The following is a 20425-nucleotide window of genomic DNA, read 5'->3' on the forward strand; positions in this document are numbered from 1 at the left end:
AGGGAGGCTGGATTGGCTTAGCCCCTGGCCCTCGCTCCCAGTGCACCACTGGTCCAAGGAGCTCTGTGCCTTTGCGGGCTTAGTTAGAGGAAAGGTGAGAATGGCGAGACTTAGCACACATGCTGTAGGTGTGCCAAGACACACAGGACCCAGTGGGTGTGGCTGCCCTCCTCCCGGAACCTGCACTTGTGTTTCTGGCCAGGCAGCTTCTTTTGCTCCCTTTTTAACTCACAGCAGCACTAGAGGAAGTAGAAGGTACGCTGCAGCGGCCCAATTACCAGTGCAGACAAGAGGAAAATCTCCCATTACCTGGGCTATTGGCTTATTTTCATTTTATTTACTTTAGAGATTGCTCAGCATTGAGCTCTGGGATTTGCAGCAGGCCAGAGCCCTCCTGGTAAGCAGGTGGAGCTTTGCCACCTCGTCTACCCCCTGTAATCATGCATCCTTACCCGCAGAAATGAAAGGTTGGATTGGTGCTGACATGGGAGGGAGACCAACTGCCTGAAGCCCCACCCTGATCAAACAAAAAGGCCAGTGACCTTCTTCCCGCTGCACCTTGAGCTTGATGGACAGAAATGCACCAGGTATGGCCAAGAGCTTGGCATTAGACTCATTCAATGTTTACAACAGCCTTATGAGACAGGCACTGTTATCATCATTCCCTCCATTTTACAGATACAGAAGTCAAGGTTCTGAGAGGCTGAGTAATTTTTTCAAGGTCACACAGCTTATAAGAGACCGAGCTGGGATTTAAACCCAGACAGCCTGGCTCTAGGGTCATGTCCTGAACTATTGCACAAGCCTGTCTTCTCTGAATGTTTATCAGAGCCCAATTCAGACTCTAACCAGGCATTTGTCCTCAGGATTAGCCCTCTTTCCTCTTCATTAAAATGAGAACACAGGAGATACCTGCTGGTCCATCCAGGTAAACTAAGGGCTATGAGAAGGCACATGGTCAAGGCTCACATGACCTCCACCAGTTGTGCTGGGTCTACCTCTTTTGAGAGCTTGCTGTTGAGTTCCGTGTGGAAGTCTACTCTCCCACCTCTTAGTCCTTCTCAGTGTGCCCGTCAGCTTTCCCAGGAGGAGCAGAATCTCAACTGTTGTCCTACAGGAGGTCTGGTTTAAGAAGAGAAGGGCAGTCCCTATAACAGGCTTGCACACTGCCCTCGGGGGAATGTCTTTGTCTGCTTGGGCTGCTAGAGGGAAATAACACAGACTGGGTTTAAACCACAGAAATTTATTCTGTCACAGTTCTGGAGGCTGGAAGGCTCCCATCACAGTACTGTTTTTCTTGGTGAGGGTTCTCTCCCGGCTGTCCTTGGCATGCAGACAGACATGGTCTTGCTGTGTCCTCACATGACAGGGAGTAGAGGAGGAAGGGGTGGAGAGAGGAAAGAGAAGAGAGAAGCTCACTGGTGTCTCTTCTTACAGGGTCACTAATGCATTGTAAGGGCCCCACCCTCATAATCTCCTCTAATCCTAATCCTAAAGGCCCCACTTCAAATACCACAAATACCAGCACATTGAATTTAGGGCTTCAACATATGAATTTGGGGCCCAGAGCAGGGGGTGACCTAAAAAGACAGCGAGTGATGTTGGTGTTTGTAGGAAAGTGAGTCAAGGGTATTTCTCATGGTTTCACAGTGGAGGTGGTATTTGAGCTGGACCTAGAAGTACATACACCCCAGGCTGAGAGGCATTTACAACAGGAGTTTCCCGAGGCATAGAGGCAGCCCTTTGCCCCTCCATCATGGCCGTGTCAGGTTGGCATGGCCTTCTGGGGACATGACTGGGTTAGGGAGGTCAGGGGGAAGGTGATTACAGATGTTATCTAGAACCACTTTTCCTGGTCTCAGCCAGATTTTTGTTTTCCTGGGGGAAGGAGGAAATGGTTTGTCAGGGCTGCTCTTTCTATGACCTGAGCAGGACTGAAATTTTAGAGGCCTTTCCAAGACAAAGGTTTTCTGAGCAAAACAGCAGCTCTGCTGTCTCCAGATGAGGATATGGTGGGGGTGAGAGAGGAGGAAGAGGTTTGGGGGAGTTTCACTTCTGTGGATGGCATCTTCTGAATTGCGGTCAGAAAATACTGAGATACCATCCGGAATGAAAAATTGTTCAGCTTAAGAACCTCTAGATTTTTCTGTGCTGCCATGCCCATGGTGGCTTTTTGGGAACTTGGGTTGAATAGACATCCTGGATACAGGTCATATCTACAGGATGTAGATAGTCACTCACAAGGCCTTTGGTGTGGTACCGGGGGGCGTGGACACTGCCTTTCCTAACGTGGAAAGCTCTCCCACAGAGAGAAGGTCATCCCAACTCTCCTGTACATTATTATTTTTATTTTAGTGTCTCCACTGGGCTAAAAGTTGGGATTTGGAGTTTTGTTTTCTGTGTTTTTTATTGTGATAAAATATGCATAACAAAAAATTTACCATTTTAATCATTTTTAAGCATACAGTTCAGTGGCATGGACTCCACATTCACATTGTGGATTTTTCCATCTTCTCAGACTGAGAGGGTTTGGTTTTAACCTTGGCTCCAGGAAGTCCTATAGCAGCATACTCTGCCTGTGCTTCCCTCCCTGCACCGTGGCCGCACCATCAGAGGTCCTCTCCACTTGGGTCATCTTTCTGCTGCTATGTCTTGTTAACTTCTGTGTTTTTAATTCTCTGTTTCAATCAAAAGCATTTCTGTGAGACTGCCCTCCTGTGGGCAAAGCACTTTGTACAGCACCTCCTATATTTCTCCCAAGGTCTTATAAGGTAGTTATTGCTATCCAGTCTTTCCAGATGAGGAGACTGAACATCACAGATGTAACAGACTCAAGGCCATATTGATTGCTTCAGAGTCAGGATTCCATTCTGAACTCTCCGATTCTTCCTTCTTCATCTAGGTAGGGGTATCTTTGTAAAGTCAAGCACAGCTACCCTGCCTGGGCCCATTATTGTTTACTCTAGAAAGTTTCTAGAATCTGCATGGATGTGGGCATGTCTTATGTGAACCATGTTCCATTAGGATTTTTAAGCATCTTTAGCCAAAAAGGATTTGCTTGGAAATAGCTTAATTATAAACCGTAGATAAACTGCTAATGGAATTTGCCGAAATTCTAAATTAAGCTTTTCAACTAATTCCACACGTTCTGTAAAACTGTGAGTTTAGCTTTAACTGTAGGTCCCTCTCAAGGCAAAGTGTTGGTGTATCTTCTCTGGCCAGCAGGGATGGTCACTGTGTCCATTCTTGTTCTTGATCATGATCACTTTTGCTTTTCTTTCCCTCTTGGTGTCTCACTGTAGCTTGATTCTGTATTTGCTCAGGGCACAGGCAGTTTGTTCCTGAGCCAGGGCTGTTCTGGCTACAGATCCTACTGAATGTATTTCCTATTTCCTCAGCAGGTATTCTTTCTAGAATCTACATCTTTTGTGATGTGTCCTCTGATGCATTTTCTATTACTTGTCATTACCTTGGTGGTGGACTACAAGCCCCTGCTATGTCTCTCAGTACTCTAGATTTTTAGGGTTCAACTTTGCTTGAGCTTCACGGTTCTGACTCCAGTAGATGGTTCTGGGAATAAAGTCAGCTGGGAACCAGCAAGGCACCCAATAGACTTTCATGATGCCCCATGCTTAATAATAAGATGATTTATCGTGTGCCTTCAATGTGCCAGGCACTGTTTCTCATCTAGGTCTTAGCACCCCCATTTTATAAATGAGGAAACTAAGGCTCAGAGAGGACCAACAACTTGACCCTCTTGTTGGATCCACACGTCTAGTCCTGGGATAGATGTCTGCATCATGGATGCCTCACCCAGGTTGCTGATACCCTTTCCCCAGATTGGCTTCCTTCCAAGGGCTGACTCTTTGGATTGCAGAGTCTGCTTGATAATGGAGCTCTGTTAATACATCTGGAAAATGGGAGCAAGCATCCCCTGACTCCATGCTAGGTGAGCCACCCAAGGCATAGGTCATCTAGAAATACAGGGGTGAGAAAGGCCAGTTAAAAAGCCTAATATGGAACTTTTTAAAAAAGGAATCCAATTTTAATACATTGAACCACAGCTTGAATCAGAAACAAACACACAAAAAGGAGCCACCAAGTAAAAGAAGTATTAATGGGAAAAGAAAAATTATTAGTCTCCCGTTATGTAATCACACATTGCAAACTAAAAGTATTTTTTTTTAAACACATGAGCCCTATTTACTGGAGTTAGAAATAGAATGAGAAATTCTAATTTGTACTGAATAGCAATCAGTTTACAATACACACCATGTCTAAATTTTCTGACACTTTGGGGATTAAATGGGTGTGATTTTATTGAATGTTAATGCCCAGAAAACAAAAACAAAACAGATCAGTAGGTACTTATTGAGCATCTACTGTGGGCAATGTACTGTACTGGGAGAAAGAACAAAGGACACAATGCTTCTTTTGAGCACCTACCAGGCAAAGAGAGCTGGCCACCCCTGACCACGTATGTGAATTTTGCCAGCGGGATGAAACAGACCATATATGCTCTAGAAAGAAAGTGAGCTTTGGAGTGGCTTAACTAAGTAAGTGGGAACTGAGTTGCGTCTCAGCTGAGGAAGGTAAAGTTTAGTAGGTAGGTGGTGGCAGGAAGCCCTGGGAGGAGTGTTCCCCGAGGATCCTTCAGTCCATCTTAATAGACAGTGTCAAGGAACTATTCTGCCTGGAAACTAAACCAGTCAAGTTCTGCCCAGGCCATAAAATGTGTCTTAACCCTACCTGTATTTCTAAGGTCATGCCCTCCCCTGCTGGCCTTCACTGACTCAGTTTGCAATCTAAAAGGATGTGAGACTTGTCCCAGCAGGAAGCTAGGATTCAATTCTGGGTTCTCTGATCCTTCCTCCTTCCTCCAGACATGGGAATTGTGTAGACTCTAGCATAGCTGGCTCTGCCTATGCATATACTCTGGAAGGTTTCTGGAATCAGCGTGGGTTTGGGTGTGTATATGGACCATGTTCCATCAGGCTGGAGATGGTGTTCAGAACTATGCAGAAGATGCTGTGGAGCTGTGGTGGACCCAAGTGTGACACCCTTAGAGATTCATTCTCTTCTTAACAAAATTATCCACAAGGAAAAGGCAATCAAAACAGAACGGGAAGAGAAGGCTGCCACACACACATATTCTGGTAACTCTTTTATAATAACAACAGCCTGCTTTTAAATTCTTTCGTGCCTGCTGCCTAATTTCTTTTCAGCCCTGGTTACAAGGCCAAAGGCAGCAGTTCACAATTTGGCCGTGTTTTAGGCCTGGTAATGAGCTTAGTCCAGCCCTCACTACCCCAGCCTCACTTGTGCATGCAACCCAAGCAGCAATAAGGGCTCTGTAGCCCTGGAATTTCTGGAGCTGGGCTGTTCTAGAGGTGCTTCAGGAGGAGATGTTAACTAGCACACTGACAGTCCCAGCTGACAGTCTTGCCCTTACATACGTGCCTGCTCCCCTGCTGATGGCAGTTAGCCTGTGAACTTCAGGCTGACTGAGCCTAATGAGCACTCCTGGGGGCACAAGTGACTAAGTCATGTCTAGTATCCTCTTGTCCTGTCTCGTTCTGAATGCAAATGTCAATGTAATGTGAGTCCTGATACTGTTCTCTTAGACCTGGGTCTGCAGAAGCAAGAAGTAGACAGACAAGTGGGCAGCTGAGAAAGCTCAGGTGGAGACGTTGCTCTAGGCAGCAGCAGAACGTGCATAGCAGGAATGGCATGTTCTAGGCTCAGGTTCACCAGTTCTCTGGGCGCCTTGGTTGCCTCATCTATAAAAGAGCTGCCTTTCATGTCTCTTTGTGGTGTTAGAAAGATAGGACAAACAGTGGACGTGGGAGAGTCCTTCATGAAGATAAAGCCTTTTAAATGGGGGTTGCTTATATTATTTGCTGCTGAGTAGTTTCTATCCATTCATCAGGCTGGCCATTTTCTTCTTAGGTCATTATGACAAATCCATTTTTAGACCAACTCTATAATCAATGCAGTGGCTTCTATCAATAAAGCAAACCGTACAGGCGAGTTAGGGGATTCAGGCTCAGCCACTGCCTCACAGGCTAGAACTTGCCAGCCAGGCAAATCAAGACTTTCTGGCAAAAGTGGGAAGGGGTCCTGGTGAACTGGGACCCTGGGGAGCCTGGGCTGTGTTTCCTCCCAGAACAGCTTGGAGATACCCCTGAAACCGAGTGGGAATTAGAGCCTGCATAATGCTAGCATGAGGCTTTGTCGTTTCCAAGGAACAATAATCCATGGTGTGTCCTGCTATGTTGAGCTGCTTCCTCCCTTTGCAAATATTTGCCCAGGGGTTGGAGGGTGGAGGCAACCACCAAGAAGAAAGGAAGGAGGAGGATGCATGTCCATGAGTAGGTATGTGTGGACAGACACCTGTCTACTCAACCTGGTGTAGATTCATGTCAACTCCCATTCACTGAGTGCCTATCATAGGCAAAGCCCTGCACTATGAGCTACTTGAATTATGATTTTCCTGAACTCAGAGGTGAGGAAACTCAGGCTTATAGTAGCTAAGCAGCTTGATTGAGGTTACATAGCTATAAACTATAGAATTAGAATTCAAATCCAGGTACTTGGACTGCAGAGCCCATTCTAATAAGATATAGTACCCTGGTGATAATCCTTCGTGATGATGAAGCTGTTTGCAGTTTACATTGCAGCCTCAGACTCTGCTTTCAGATCTTTATAGCAGCGTAATAATTAATACTGAGTATTATATACTCAATTATTAAATAAATTATAACTATATAGGCACTTAGTGAATTGTAAAATGCTCTACAAATATGATATAATTGTTGTCTCATAAATAAAATCAGAGGACGTGTAAGTTGCAAAGGGCAGAGTAAGAGGACACCATCTCAGTCTTAGAACTTCAGGACCACTGCTTTTTATTCTCTTGATGCCATCAAAGGAAGGCTGGGTCTGGGTTTATCTGTCCCCCCCAAATTATTGCCAAATGAAAACTGGGCAGTGACCTTAAAGAAGACTAAGGTTTTTTAGCCACCTTTTATTGGTTTGGCGTTTTTCTTCTTTTTAAGTCCTTAATGAAATTAAGAGGAAGGTCATGGAAGGTATTGGTGGGGGGGGCAGGCACCTCCAGCTTGAGGAGTTTGGGGTGGCAGAAGGTGCAAAGGGATCATGTGTGTGTCACCATCTCTAGCTGGAAGGAGAGCCCCGGGCAAGCCAAGGGTGTGGGGAAGGAGGCTGGACAGGATAGGCCATCTGGCACTACTAATGGGCCAGCCCGTATTTTATGATCCCATAAAAATGGCCACAAATCATTTTAAAACTGTGAGGCAAACTGGAATCCAGGGCATTTCCTGGGAATTGTTTGTACACATACCACATTTTTTAGATAAAGAAAACATAAATATTTAGTTTAAAATATCTCAGGAAAGATGAAAAGAAAATAACTGCTGATTATCAGCTCTATTTCCTCCTCAAGCCATGATTTTCTTTCAGGTTCATTGAGGTATAATTGACAAATAAAATTATATAAATTTAAGATGTTTAACATGATGAATTAATATATGTGTGTGTGTATATATATGTCTGTATGTGTATATATGCATATATGTATATAGAAATGATTGCCACAATTAAGTTGTAATAGTTGAAGTATCCATCACCCCACCTAGTTACCATTTTTGTGTTTGTGGTGAGAGCAGTTAAGATCTACATTCTAGAAAATTGTGAGTATACAGTATAGCATTGTTAACTATATTTGCCATGCTGCACATTAGATCCCCTGAATTTATTCATCTTAAGGCGGTAATTTTATACCCTTCGAGCAATATCTCCCCATCTCCTCCGCTGCCCCCCACCCCTCTGGGTATCACCATTCTACTCTCAATTTCTCTGAGTTCAACTTTTTAGATTCCACATATAAGTGAGATCATGTGGTATTTGTCTTTCTCTACCTTGAAAGGTCATCTATGTTGTTGCAAATGGCAGGATTTCCTTCTTTTATGGCTGAATAATATTCCATGTGTATATGGATACACACACACACACATATATACACCACAAGTTCTCCATTCATCTGTTGATGGACACTTAGGCTGTTTTCATGTCTTGGTGATTGTGAATAATGCTGCAGTGAGCATGGTAGTGCAGACATCTCTCTGAACTGCTGATTTCATTTCCTTTTGATATATACCCAGAAGTGAGATTTCTAGATTATATAGTAGTGTTATTTTTAATTTTTTTGAGGAATATTCATACTGTTTTCATTTTCGAGTCTGCAGAGCACAATAAAGGGTCTGGTACATGAGCAGAGGTCAAAAATATTCCTTAATTTGACCAGGTGCCATAATGTAATCCTAGCACTCTGGGAGGCCAAGGCAGGTGGATTGCCTGAGCTCACAGGTTTAACACCAGCCTGAGTAAGTGTGAGACCTCATCTCTAAAAATTAGTCAGGCATTGTGGTGGGTGCCCGTAATCTCACCTACTTGGGAGGCTGAGGCAATACAATCGCTTGAGCCCAGGAGTTTGAGGTTGCTGTGAGCTATGATACCATGGCACTCTACTGAGGGTGACAAAATGAGACACTGTCTCAAAAAAAATTCCTTAATTAAATGACAGAATTGGCGTATGTTGTAGAATTTATGAATCTATTGAAAATATGGTCAAATGTGTGCACTCTGGGGACAGAACTACATACCAGGAAGAGGAAGGGAGAGAAGAGTGTTTATGTGACATGAAAGGCTGGTAATGTTGTCATTAGGATAGTGGGGTTGTGATTCAGGAATACGGTTTTGTGGTCTCAGGAACACCTGTGCGCACATTACTTAGGACAATCTTAGCTGTAGGTAGCAAAAACCCCAACTCAGCAGATTTCAATAAGGATATTTAATACAGACATACTAATTTGTAATTACTATTATTAGACCACTGTCTAATCTAGTAGTCAGTGATGCCCTAGAGAACCGGGGATCTTTCTTCTTGCTCTGCCCTCAGGCTTCCTGTTCATGGTTGCAACCTGGCCGCAGAAATTCTAGTCAATGTATTTGACAGCACAACATCCAGCAGAGGAAAAGAGCCAGGAAGACACTTCCAGGAGCCCCCCCTGAAATCCTCCTGTAATATATCAACAGCCAAGGTGGAGTAGAGCCTACCTCAACCTCTCCACTGGCAAGGGGGCCTGCATTTGTTTTGACTAGATGAGTCTCCTGGAGCTGGAGATAAGACCACTGTTCTAAGCGGTGAAGAAAACTGGAGCTGTGCTAGAAAGGAGGGATAAGCAGATGTTGCTTAAGCAGACGGCAGTGTCTGCCTCAAGACCTGACCCAGAGACTCTATAATGCATTGCTTGAAGTCAAGATGAGGAGCACTTTCCTCTCTCTCTTCCTCCCATAGGTCATGCCCTGACTACAGCTGCCATTCAGGAGGCTGGCACAGAGCCATAGCCAGGTCATCAGGCTGCTTGTCCAGGGTGGGGCAGCAGCAACCTGCCACTCTTCCTCTGCAAGCCCAGCCTGAGCCTCCATCAGGCACTTAGTACATGCGGGACCCTAGGCAAGCCCAACTCCAGAGCCCTGGGATCCACAGGGAGCTCCAGGAGGACTCAGTGAAGGTAGGCTCCCTTCTCTTCCCCTGGGGATGTGACTGGACATGAGGCTTGTCTAGAAAAGAACCAGAGCTTCCTAGATGCAGGGTGTCTAGGGAACAGCCGCCTACAAGAAGGCTGGGCCAGATTAGCAGATGTTCTCAATGAGGATAAGGAAAGCAGCATCTCTACTAAGGGTGTCTGATTTTCTCTAGTTCCTTCTTAAAAACTCTCTCAGCTCACCAAAGGCACTTCCAGACCACCTGGATCTCATGGTTTTGGCTTACCAGATTCATTGAGAGCTGCACCATCCCACCAGTATCTGCCCCTCTTACAGGGGAAAGAGAGGCAGATAAGAAACTGATCTGAAAGTTTCTGATAAGAAACTGATGGGAGAGACATCACTTAGGGTGACAGGTAAAGATCATGGCCAGGAGAGGGCAACCCCAGTAGCCAGGAAGCTCATACTCCATGCCAGGGGCAGTGGCAACAGCTGCTAGAAGTCTGATATTGTAAAGAATGTCCTAAAGAACCAGAAAAGTGGTCCTTCCAGACAGGCACATCAGGAGCAGTCAAGTGGCATGCAGTAGAAGGTTGAATCTGGCTGGTGGAACAGTGGGATTTAGTTGAGAGTGACCTTTACGGCATCCATGGTAAGGATGGAGAGATAATGCTTATTTGGCCATATTGCTGTGTGTTGTTACATTTCATGGGTCTTTCCTGATTCTTCCATTTGACTGTCAAGTCCTTGAGGGCAGTAATAGAGTATTTTATTTCTCAGCACTCAGTCATTGCTTATGGGTTGACTTGACCGATAAACTTGACTAAACAAGATCTAAGAATTTTCACTCCTTTGGGTAGAGTTGTCATCAGTATCTATGGACATGCGCAAAGAGGAGCAGCGTTAGGCACTTTTGCCAGTGGAGTTGGCCCACTGGTACTACGTACGTATTGGTTTCTATCACAAAGTGCCACAAACTGGGTGATGAAAACCACAGAAATGTGGTTGTTTCTCAGCTCTGAAGACTAGAGGTCTGAAATGATAGCAGAGTCGCGCCCTCTCTCTGATATGTAGGAGGCTCCTCTGTCCCTCTCCCTAGTTTCTGGCCAGCTATGGTATTCCCAGCTTGCAGTGTGTAATTCCAGTCTCTGCCGTGATCACCACATGGCATTCCTTGTGTGTGTTTGTCTCCAAATTGGCCCATTTCATAAGGACGGTCACTTATGTTGGATTAAGGGCCCACCCTAATCCAGTCTGACCTCATCTTAACTAATTTACGTCTGCAGCAATCTATTTTCCAAACAAGGTCACATTTTGAGGTACTAGGAGTTAGGACTTCAATAGATCTTGTTTTGGAGATCACAGTTCAATCCATAACAATAAGTGAGCTCATGCACATGTAGGCCTAGGAATAAGTAAGTTCCCAAACTCATTCTAGAAGAAGTGCTACATACCTCATTGATTATCACGACAGTCACTTTCTAAGTTACTCCCCTTGGGAAGCTATGCACTGATGCCAGCGCCCAGTCCACCCTTCAAAGCAATTTTGAATTTTTCTGGGATGATCATCAGAGCTGTCATCATACAGCAGATAAAAACAACACTCAGTGACAATAATGAACACCACTCAGCAAGACACCATCACACATCAACATGTCAACAGCTGTGACACACTGATATACCAAGGTTATGAAACCCGACCGAGTTGTTTGTGCTGTGCTGCCAACATAAGCACATGGTAGCAAGTTTGCAAACTTAATTGTCAGACCTGTTCAGTAACAGCTTTGATGGTCATTCCAGAAACAGAGTTCCAAAATTGCTTTGAAGGGTGGACTAGGTGCTGGTGTCGGTGCACAGCTTCCCAAGGGGAATACTGTGAGGCTGGCCATGGTGATATTCAACAATGAGGTATGTGGCATTTTTTCTAGGATGAGTTTGTAAACATAATTGTCAGAATTCATACACAGGGCTGGGGTGAATACAAACAGCACCCCTTGGTGCTGCCTCTGATTGGTGGGGAAGGTGAGCAGAGCTGCATGGCTTCTGTTCTCGGCATTCCCCAGGGAAGCGTGCTGAGAGCTGGGCCCAGCTGGGCACACCATGGTGATGTGCTTTAGTGGGGGAGTTGCACTTACCTGTCACTCTTTTGTACAGGATGAGTGGGACAGAGCCTCGACAAAGGGGAACACACACACCATTTGGGTTCCCGACAGTCTTAACTGTGGAAGAGTACAGGGAAATTCCATCTGTCAGCCCCTGGAGACCTCAGTTTCAAGGGAAGCTGAGAGTTTGGGGACAGCCTCTCACACAAGAGGATGAGAGTAGCACCCCTTTCTCCTGGGAGACGGGGAGCCACTGAGCCCAACTAGCTCATTGCCAGGCAATCCAAAGAGAGCTCCAGATGCTGGATCTGGATATTGAACAACTTGCTTGTCTCTAAACCTAGTAAAACTTGGACCCTTTACTACCAACTTTTTCTACCTGTCTGGTCTCAAAGCCTTTATTGCATAGGTTGCAAACTGGAGGTCGACAGGTGGTTTACAGTGTTTTCATGTTATTTTGAATAGCAATGCATTCACATGGTTCAAAAATCAAATCCCTGTAGAAATTTTACCTCTGCCTCTGCCTGCCCTGCCCTACCCCCCTCCATAACCACTTTTATTAGTTTTCTACAGATTTTCCTAGTGTTTCTTTTTGCAAATACTGGTCACTAAATAAATATCCTATTTTTAGCATATATCTTTTTCTTTTTTTCCATCCCTATGTTTAGCATACTATTCACAAGTTTTTTTTAACCTTCCTTTTTTTTTTGCTTCATTTATCTTGGCAGTCTTATCTATATATTGAGAGTTTCTCCATTCTTTTTGTTACAAGGACATAGTATCCCATTCTATGGGTGTGCCATTATTTATTTAAACAAAATAAGTTGTTCTCAATTATTTGCTCTTTATTACAAGAAATGCTGCTGGGAATAAACCTGCCATTTTTGTATTGTCCCTGAATGTGTAAAGCATTTAAAAATTCTGATACATCTTTGAATTATCAGAAGAACTGGAATGACTGGCTTCTGATCATTGTATGTTGGCAGCTGGTTGGACTGAGTGGCGGATATCTGTCTTAGGAGGTTGACCTGCTCCTATCTGGTGCCTTCCCTACCACGTCGCACTGATTGTCCATTGAACCTGGGTGCAGACCTCCATTTATCCTCACAATTATGCTATTTTTTTTAGGAGATTAAGGAGGAAGGAGAAATCACTCCTGTACTCAAGTCTCTTCAAAGTGAAAAGTGAAAGCCAAGAGCTTTCTTTTTCCAGCAGAAGGGAGCGGGCAGATTTCTAGATGGCCACCATTCTGCTTCACTTGCTCATCCTTGGCTCGTCCTGTTCTTTGCTTGGACACTGAGTTTGCAGCCTCTGCTTTGCCAGGCCTTTCTCCCCTCTCCAAAGTGGAAGGGAAGGAATGCTGCTCTCTTGCTTGCTTTAGCACTATCTGTGTAACCACTTGGAGATTAGCAATAAAAATGAAAGAAAAGAGAGTCAAAAGTATTATTCTATCGCATGTATTATCTCACCAGAACCCCTAAAGGAAGAAGCATTACTGTTGCCGTTTTATAGATAAGGAAACAGCGACAGAATGTAGAAGTTTCACCAAGATTCATAGCTCCTGTGTAGTAAAACTAGACTCTGAATCCAGGTTTTTCTGGCTCTAGAAGCTGACATTTTAGACAATATGTTACGCTACTTCTACAGTCTTTAAAACAGATGTGGTTTATAGTTACACCACTCACCAGTTAAGTTTGTCCTTACTGATGCCATGGGGGTGATAGTTGTGACAAAGATAAGGGCATCTCTGAAGATGGGTGACAGGCTGCCTAACCCTAAACAGGCTGATGACAATGCATGTTAGTTCTCCGAACAAAGCTGAGGGCTCCTCCTTGATGGCCTTTCCTGTTTTGTAGAGTAGAATGGGCTCCCCTGTTCCCTTTGCTCTTCAGCCCCTAAAGACTTACTGAGCAACTTCTGAACGCCAGGCACTGTGCTAGTTGTGAGCGGTAAGGTGAATGAGCCACATCCTGGTGCTTAGAGCCCAGCTCCGAAGGGTCAACAGAAAGCTGCAGTGCACTGGGCAAGTGCGCCACTGGCGACATGGATGTGTTGGGCCAGGCCCTGAACGTGACCAAAGAGACAAATTCATGATGGAGCAACAGGGTGGGTGGTTTCAGCTCTCTTGGGTCCTCATCACTTTGTACTGCTTCACAGAGAAAGGAAGCAAGGGGCCCGGAAGTGGAGGCTGTGAGCTGGGGGATTGAGCCATCCTCCTGCCCACAGCCCAGGGTGAATGTGACAGCAGCGGCAGCTCTCTGGAGAGTCCAGTCAGGGTTGGAGGTGGGCTGAGGAAACCACCTCTCCCTCTGCTGCTTCCCCCTCAGCTTGTCTCCTTCCTGGCCATCTGTTTCACTTCTCAGCCAGGTGGTCCCCCAGAGGGGCACACATGCAGGGAGTTCATGTTCCGCTACAGGAGCAGAATCCTCTTCCCCAGTGAGGGACTCCAAACCAGCCAGCTGAGCAGGGAGCGTGCAGGGGTGGGGGAAAGACAGGACCAGGGGGGCACAGTTCATAGGTCATCCCTTTCCATCTGAAATCCCACCTCCGCAGAAGGATTTGGAGCCCAAGGCTTCTTCCCATCACGCTGTCTTGGCTTTTGAGTGTTGCTGTTTATCTTTCTCCTCCCCTAAGTTTGCATGCAGCAGCATCTGTCATCTCTGTGGTTATCTTAGGACAACTGCGGCTTTTGCTTTTTTATTTGTTCTTTCTCTGTGATGTTAACCACAGCAGCCTACAGCAGAGAGGGCTGGGGAGGGAGCCAGTTGCTTTTCATTCTAATGCCACGGTCTTCAGCTGCAGCTGGTGCAAGTGGGGGAAATTAAACAAAACCAAGGTGTTGAAATTCAGTCCCAAGTGACTGCTGGGAACGTGTTGCTTGTGCTTCTATGGATGAGTAATTAGAAGCGACTGGCTTTCAGGCTGGAAAGGAGAATCCAGAGTCTTCATACACACACTCTGTATGTGTGCCTCTCTGTCTGGCAGCTGTGCAAAGGTAAAAGGGACACATCTCATACCCTCCTTGTCCTAAAGGAATTTAGTGACAGAAAGGAGAGCAAAATTTACAGTTGACCTACCCGCCGGGGCCTGTTTCCTCATTAGGAAAACGAATGGGGTTGGGTTTGGTCAGTAGTCCTAATGGGATGAGCGCTGTCTCTTGGAGTAAGGCTTCACAAACTGTCAAAGAAGTTATGCCAAAACCCCAGCGATTTAAGAAACAGTTGTTTGGAAAGAGAAGAGACACCTAAGTGAAAGCAAGACAAAGCCTTGAACTGATGAGACTATTTCCCCAATTCATGCGTCTAGTTCAGACATTGAACTGAAATGGGTTCTAGTGCAATGTGCAGTTACTGCAAAGCAAAGAATCCATTTGCAGATCCGAAGGAAGAGATTTGAGACTTCATCTAACAGACACAGAATTCAATCCTATTAAGTTAGCAGAGGCCCGTGAAGTATCACTGTTCAATGAACATCTTTGCTGCTTTTAAAATAGTTTATATTTTTATGTGTTTATAGATATATTTCATTTGTCATACAATGATAAGAAGTCTCTTGTGAAAGTTAGATGTCACAATTATTTACTTGGAGGTTTCCTCTGGTTCTCTTCCCTTACTCTGATAATCTCCTTCAAGATCTGTCAAACAGCTTTTTCCAATCCTTCCATCTCTCCCCACTTCCTCTACTGAAGAGATATCATTTTCAAGGCTTTTTTCAAATGATAGAGATGGAAAGTAAGCCCCAGCACTGTGGGTGGGCTTTCCAGATCGGAGACAAATCTTGCATGATACTGTGTCACTACCGTGACCCATGTCACAGCGTAATAAACTATTAGGACGCTACACCTAACACGTGAGGCTTAGCTCATTTGGGAAATAATGTGCTTCCTTGTTTTCTCTACTTACACATTTGCTGTTTGATTCAGCTTGTTATCTGTGCCTCAGTGGAAGTGGTTTCCTTCCCCCTGTTATCATATACATCGAAGAAAGTGGGTCTGTATTTCTTATTCTAACATCACTTTATTCTGTCCTCATATATCCCCCTGCTCATTTATTTCCTTGTACTTCTTGTCCAGAGGGGCTTCTCTTTGTCTTCTGTTAAGTCTAAACTTACCCGGGACAAGGAGGGGTGGGACAAGGAGGGGTGGACACTACTACTTCCTTGTGAGTTCCTGTGCAGCCATGCGTGAGCACTCCCATATTGAAACATACATTATTTTATTAAAATTACATCTCTTTTTTCTCCTTTATCATTAGAGTTGATTTATGCATATCTAGGAAATTTATTTCAAGTGGTAAGGAGGGTGTTTCTAAATATTTGGTTATGAAAATGGGGCTGTGATCAGATGGAGTACCGCCTGAATGAAATGATCTTTGGGGTCTCTGACACTCTGCACAGCATTTACAAAATGGCACATGACAGTCTGATCCATGACTAAGTTGGAAAAAAGAATCCTGGAGGGGAAAGTGATGAGTGAAAGCTGTTATCATCCTAGCTTTATCCCCCACCCTACCCTCCTAGCTGCAATTTAGAAACGGGAAAATTAAAACAAAAAAAAATTTTCTAGATTAAAAAAAAAATACTTACCCAGGATCACTTGAAATCAAAGTTTTGAAGCGAGGCCCAAACATCTGGAGTGTTTCAAACTATCCCCAGATGATCTGATGCAGTGTGAGGATTGAGAATCACTGTCTATAGTGTGTAAATGCTAAAAAGACAGGTCCGTGTCCTCAGTGTCAGACCTTATTTGGAAAAGGGTCTTTGCAGATGTCATGAAGTTATAGATCTTGAGATGAGATCATTCTGGGTTGTCCAGGTGGTCGCTCAAATTAGTAACAATTGTCTTTAAAAGAGATACAGAGAGAACAAGGTCATGTGAGGACAGACAGAGACTAGAGTGATGTAGCCACAAGCCAAGGAGTACCCGAGGACACCAGAGGCCAGAAGAAGCAAGGAACAGATTCCAGAGGGAATTGGAAGGAGCATAGCCCAGTAGTCGCCTTGACTGAGGACCTCTGGCCTCCAGAGCTGTGAGAGAAGAAATTCCTGTTATTTTAAGACACACAGTTTTTGATAATTTGTTGCAGTGACCCTGGTAATAGACTGCCTAAAAGGTGGATAAGATTTGACAGGATGGGAAGAATACAGGAGAGTCTTTCAGATACTGAAGCAACATCAGTGAAAGCAGAAAGGCTGGAGGGGAAATAGAAGTCAGGACTAACTAGAGTAGGGAGTGATTTTACAAGTGGAGACTAATTCTGTAGATAACCTCCCAGAAGACCCCGGGCTACAAATAATTTCGTTTTCTAGGAAAGATGAATGCTTCTTCATTCTGTCTTGTCCTACTTCATAAAAAAGCATTTTCTGCACCTCTTTAGATCACAAAAGGCCCTAGAAGCCTGTGAAGTAAGTTTGCATACCATTCCACAGCAGTGGAACCAACGAAGGGTGCTAAGGAGGCCTGCGTGGCTTGAGGCCATGTGTGTGAACACTGGCATTCTATTGCTGTGTAGTATAATGTAGTGGTCATTGTGTCCAGCGTTCCCTCCACCCCTCCCTTATATCAGCAGTCCCACCTTCTAGTGGTAGTTTCAGGAGTGTGAGCAAAGCCATAGGTTTCCACCCCTGAAAGGTCTGGGTAATGTTGCTTGACATCGTTGGTTGGCTCTGTCAAGGTCTTGGAAGGTAACCCAGTCAGCAGATCCCTAACCTAAGTCACATCACTTCTGATGAACACCTCCAAAAGGGACCATTTTATGTCATTCCTAAAGCATCATGTTGGAGGAGCCATCATGGCTTAGCCATCACCACACTTAGTTAATAACCAGCCAGTTGTCTCATGGAGGCATTTCGTGGGGCACTGCATGAGGAAACGCACATCCATGCCCTACTTTCTGTGACTTAGACAAGCAACACTGTCATTAACAATGCCTATGAAAGCAGAGTCCTCCCCGAGTTTCCCAGCTCGCTCAGCAAGAGCTGAGAAGGTGTTAGAGTGCTTGTACAAGAACTCACTCAGCTCTCTATTGGATCTTTTGTGTGCATTTCCCAGGTGTTGTTCTGAACAGCTAACTCAGAAAGGGCCAATAGAGTGGGAGCAGAGAGGTCCCTGAGTATGATATTGCCTTAAGGGTGGGGGAGAAGAGATTCACCGCTGCCTGACAGGAAACATTTAGGGACTGCAGTGCACCGAGCACAGGGAGTGAGGCGCAAGGCCTGGACCAGATGGAGAGAGAAGAGCAAACAGGGGAACAACTGAAGTTCAGTCGTCAGATCTGTCAGGGACCCATTGACCTCGAAATGAATGAAGAGGGTAGGAACACCTTCATTTCAATTTCTGAGACTAAACACATTTCAAAGAAGGTTTCTTTCTCTCATGGGCACCACCATGTGACACTGTTAGGTCAGTGGCTACTGTTCTGATGTTGGTGGAGATGTTATAAATTGCTCAGCACAGGCCAAAAAGTAGCTGTTAACCCCAAGGAGTAGCTTTGGGATCCCCTGGATAGTGAAACCTGGCAGAGGTCATTCCAGTTACCCGCCTGCATCTAGGAGCTCTAGCATCCTTGCCCATCATAGACTGTGAGGGAGAAGGCCCTGGCAGCATAAAGCAAGATGCAGGGCCAAGGCTAGGGAGCAGGATGGAGAACCATTGCTGGGGTTGCTAAGTCTAGGGAGCAAGTAATTTTAGAGAAGCCCTTCCAGGATGAGAAGTCTTAAGGTCAGCTGCTGTCCATGCGTGGGTCCAACCCAGAGGAAGGGCATGGAGCTGGCCAAAGATGTGAAGTGTTGCTTTCTGCCCAGCACTCTAGTAAAGCACTGAAAATTCTACTGGGAACAAGACAGGTGGACCTGGCCTCCAGGAACTCAGCAGGAAAACAGATGTTAACTAATTACAGAAAGAATTATTTAATAACAATGGGTATAAATGCTGAGAAGGAGTACAAAATCCACAAAAATGCTCATGGACCTAGTCTGGGCATCTTAAAAGATCATCTCATCTAGCCCCATTAATTTACAGATGAGAAAACCGAGGCTCAGAGAGGGGAAGGAAGAGGATGAAGTAGAAGACTGGGATAGGATGGGAAACCATTTCTACCTCTCAGTTCTTTCTGTTTTCACTGGGTCTGGCGATATTGATTTATATTTGTGGACAGGGCCAGTTGTTTCAACAGTTCATGGAAATGTCTAAGAGTTTTTTTTTAATATAAAAAGGGTACACATGATTAGGTTACATCGTTTGCATTTGTTAGGAAAAGTCCGAGTTGTATGTGAGTCCTTCACCCAAGAGGTGGGCCAAAACCCCTACACTGTACATGTTGGGTGGGAACTTACTGAGCCCCTTCCCTCCTTTCCCCACTCCCCCCTACTTGAATTTAATTGTGTTTTTCCTTTCATGTGGGCCTGTCATTGTTCATCTACTAGTTCAAATTAGCGTTGAGTGCATGGGATGCTTGTTTTCCATACTTGAGACACTTTACTAAGGAGAATGTTCTTCAGCTCCATCTGGGTAAATACGAAAGATGCAAAGTCTCCATCTTTTTATGGCTGAACAGTGTTCCATGGTATACAAATACCTCAGTTTATTAATCCATCCATGGGTTGATGGGCACTTGAGTTGTTTTCACATCTCTGTGGTTATGAATTGAGCTCCTATAAACATTTGAGCTCAGATGTCCTTATGGTAAAATGATTTTCTTTTCTTCTGTGTAGAAACCTAGTAATGGGATTGCAGGATCAAATGGAAAGTCTGCTTTTAGCTCTTTGTGGGTCTAAGAGTTTTAATAGAAATCCAGTGGATAAGAGAATGGGAAGGGGGCTGATCCCAGCATGGGGGAGGGCTCTTTCCACAGGTCCTACTTCTGATTCTATCTAATAAGGAAAGGGCAAGTCCCTGCTGATGCTGTGTGTCCCCTTCTGACATCAGAAATGATAAATGTGCTTGATACAATGGCTAAGGGACTGTTCAGCCCTCAGCTGTCAGCGTCGCCTCCACAGGCCCCTCCACCGTGCTCCTCCACCGTGCTCCTCCTTCCCATCCTCCGAGTGGCTGTGCTGGCCGAGGGCCCTGCAGCTCTCATGGGTCTAGTCTCTATACTTCTTTCCCTTTGACTCCGATCCCCACACATCTTCAGACTGACCTGGCATCTCTGACTACTGGCTGTATAACCTTAGGCGTGTGTAAATTGAGTGTGGATGGCACCACACAGGGTCTTAGGTAGGGTCACTTCAGAGAGCCACCTAGCTTAGTGCCTAGCACATAATCACGTATTAGCTCCCTAAAGCATGTTAGGTCCTGGACCCCGTGATGACTCCTTATTACCTACAAGATAAGGAACAACCCTGTGAAAATTCAAGTCATCCAAGAAGCTTTTGTTGATTTCTGTTATGCGCTAGTCGTTATCCTGGGTACTGTGGTTATAAAATGAATGAGCCGTGAGCCCTGACCCCTGACCTCAGGGAGCCAACTGCGTAGTGAGGTAGACGTGTGTGCAGCCAAGTGTAACACAGTGTGAGGACTGCTGTATTAGCAACTATCACAACGGGCCAGGGGAACACGGGGAGCGAGCTTCCGCACCCGCTCGGCGTGGCATTCGAGGCTCTCTAGCCCTCCTGCCCTGCCTCTCACTCTGTCCCCGTGCCGGTGTACACTGCTCTCTACCCACACTTTCCCCAAACACATCCCGAACTTCTTCCATCCTCCTCCCCTCCCTGCAGCCTGGGGGCCCTTTCATGCTGCTCCTTTTGCTTAGAAT

At 45.2% G+C, this 20425-nt stretch overlaps 1 protein-coding gene across 2 annotated transcripts in view; it reads left to right on the forward strand.

Annotated features, from left to right (window-relative positions):
* Positions 1–496: 496 nt before the first annotated feature.
* The window catches only part of CRACR2A (calcium release activated channel regulator 2A), a 121389-nt gene continuing 101460 nt past the window's right edge, over positions 497–20425 (forward strand). For both annotated transcript variants that reach the window (XM_023517072.1, XM_003796430.2), the window contains exon 1: positions 497–587. The gene's annotated coding sequence lies outside the window, so the exon portion shown is untranslated. The remainder of the gene's footprint in view (positions 588–20425) is intronic.

The sequence above is a fragment of the Otolemur garnettii genome, unplaced genomic scaffold, assembly GCF_000181295.1.
Source record: "Otolemur garnettii isolate 467f Iridium unplaced genomic scaffold, OtoGar3 scaffold00104, whole genome shotgun sequence".
NCBI lineage: Eukaryota > Metazoa > Chordata > Mammalia > Primates > Galagidae > Otolemur > Otolemur garnettii.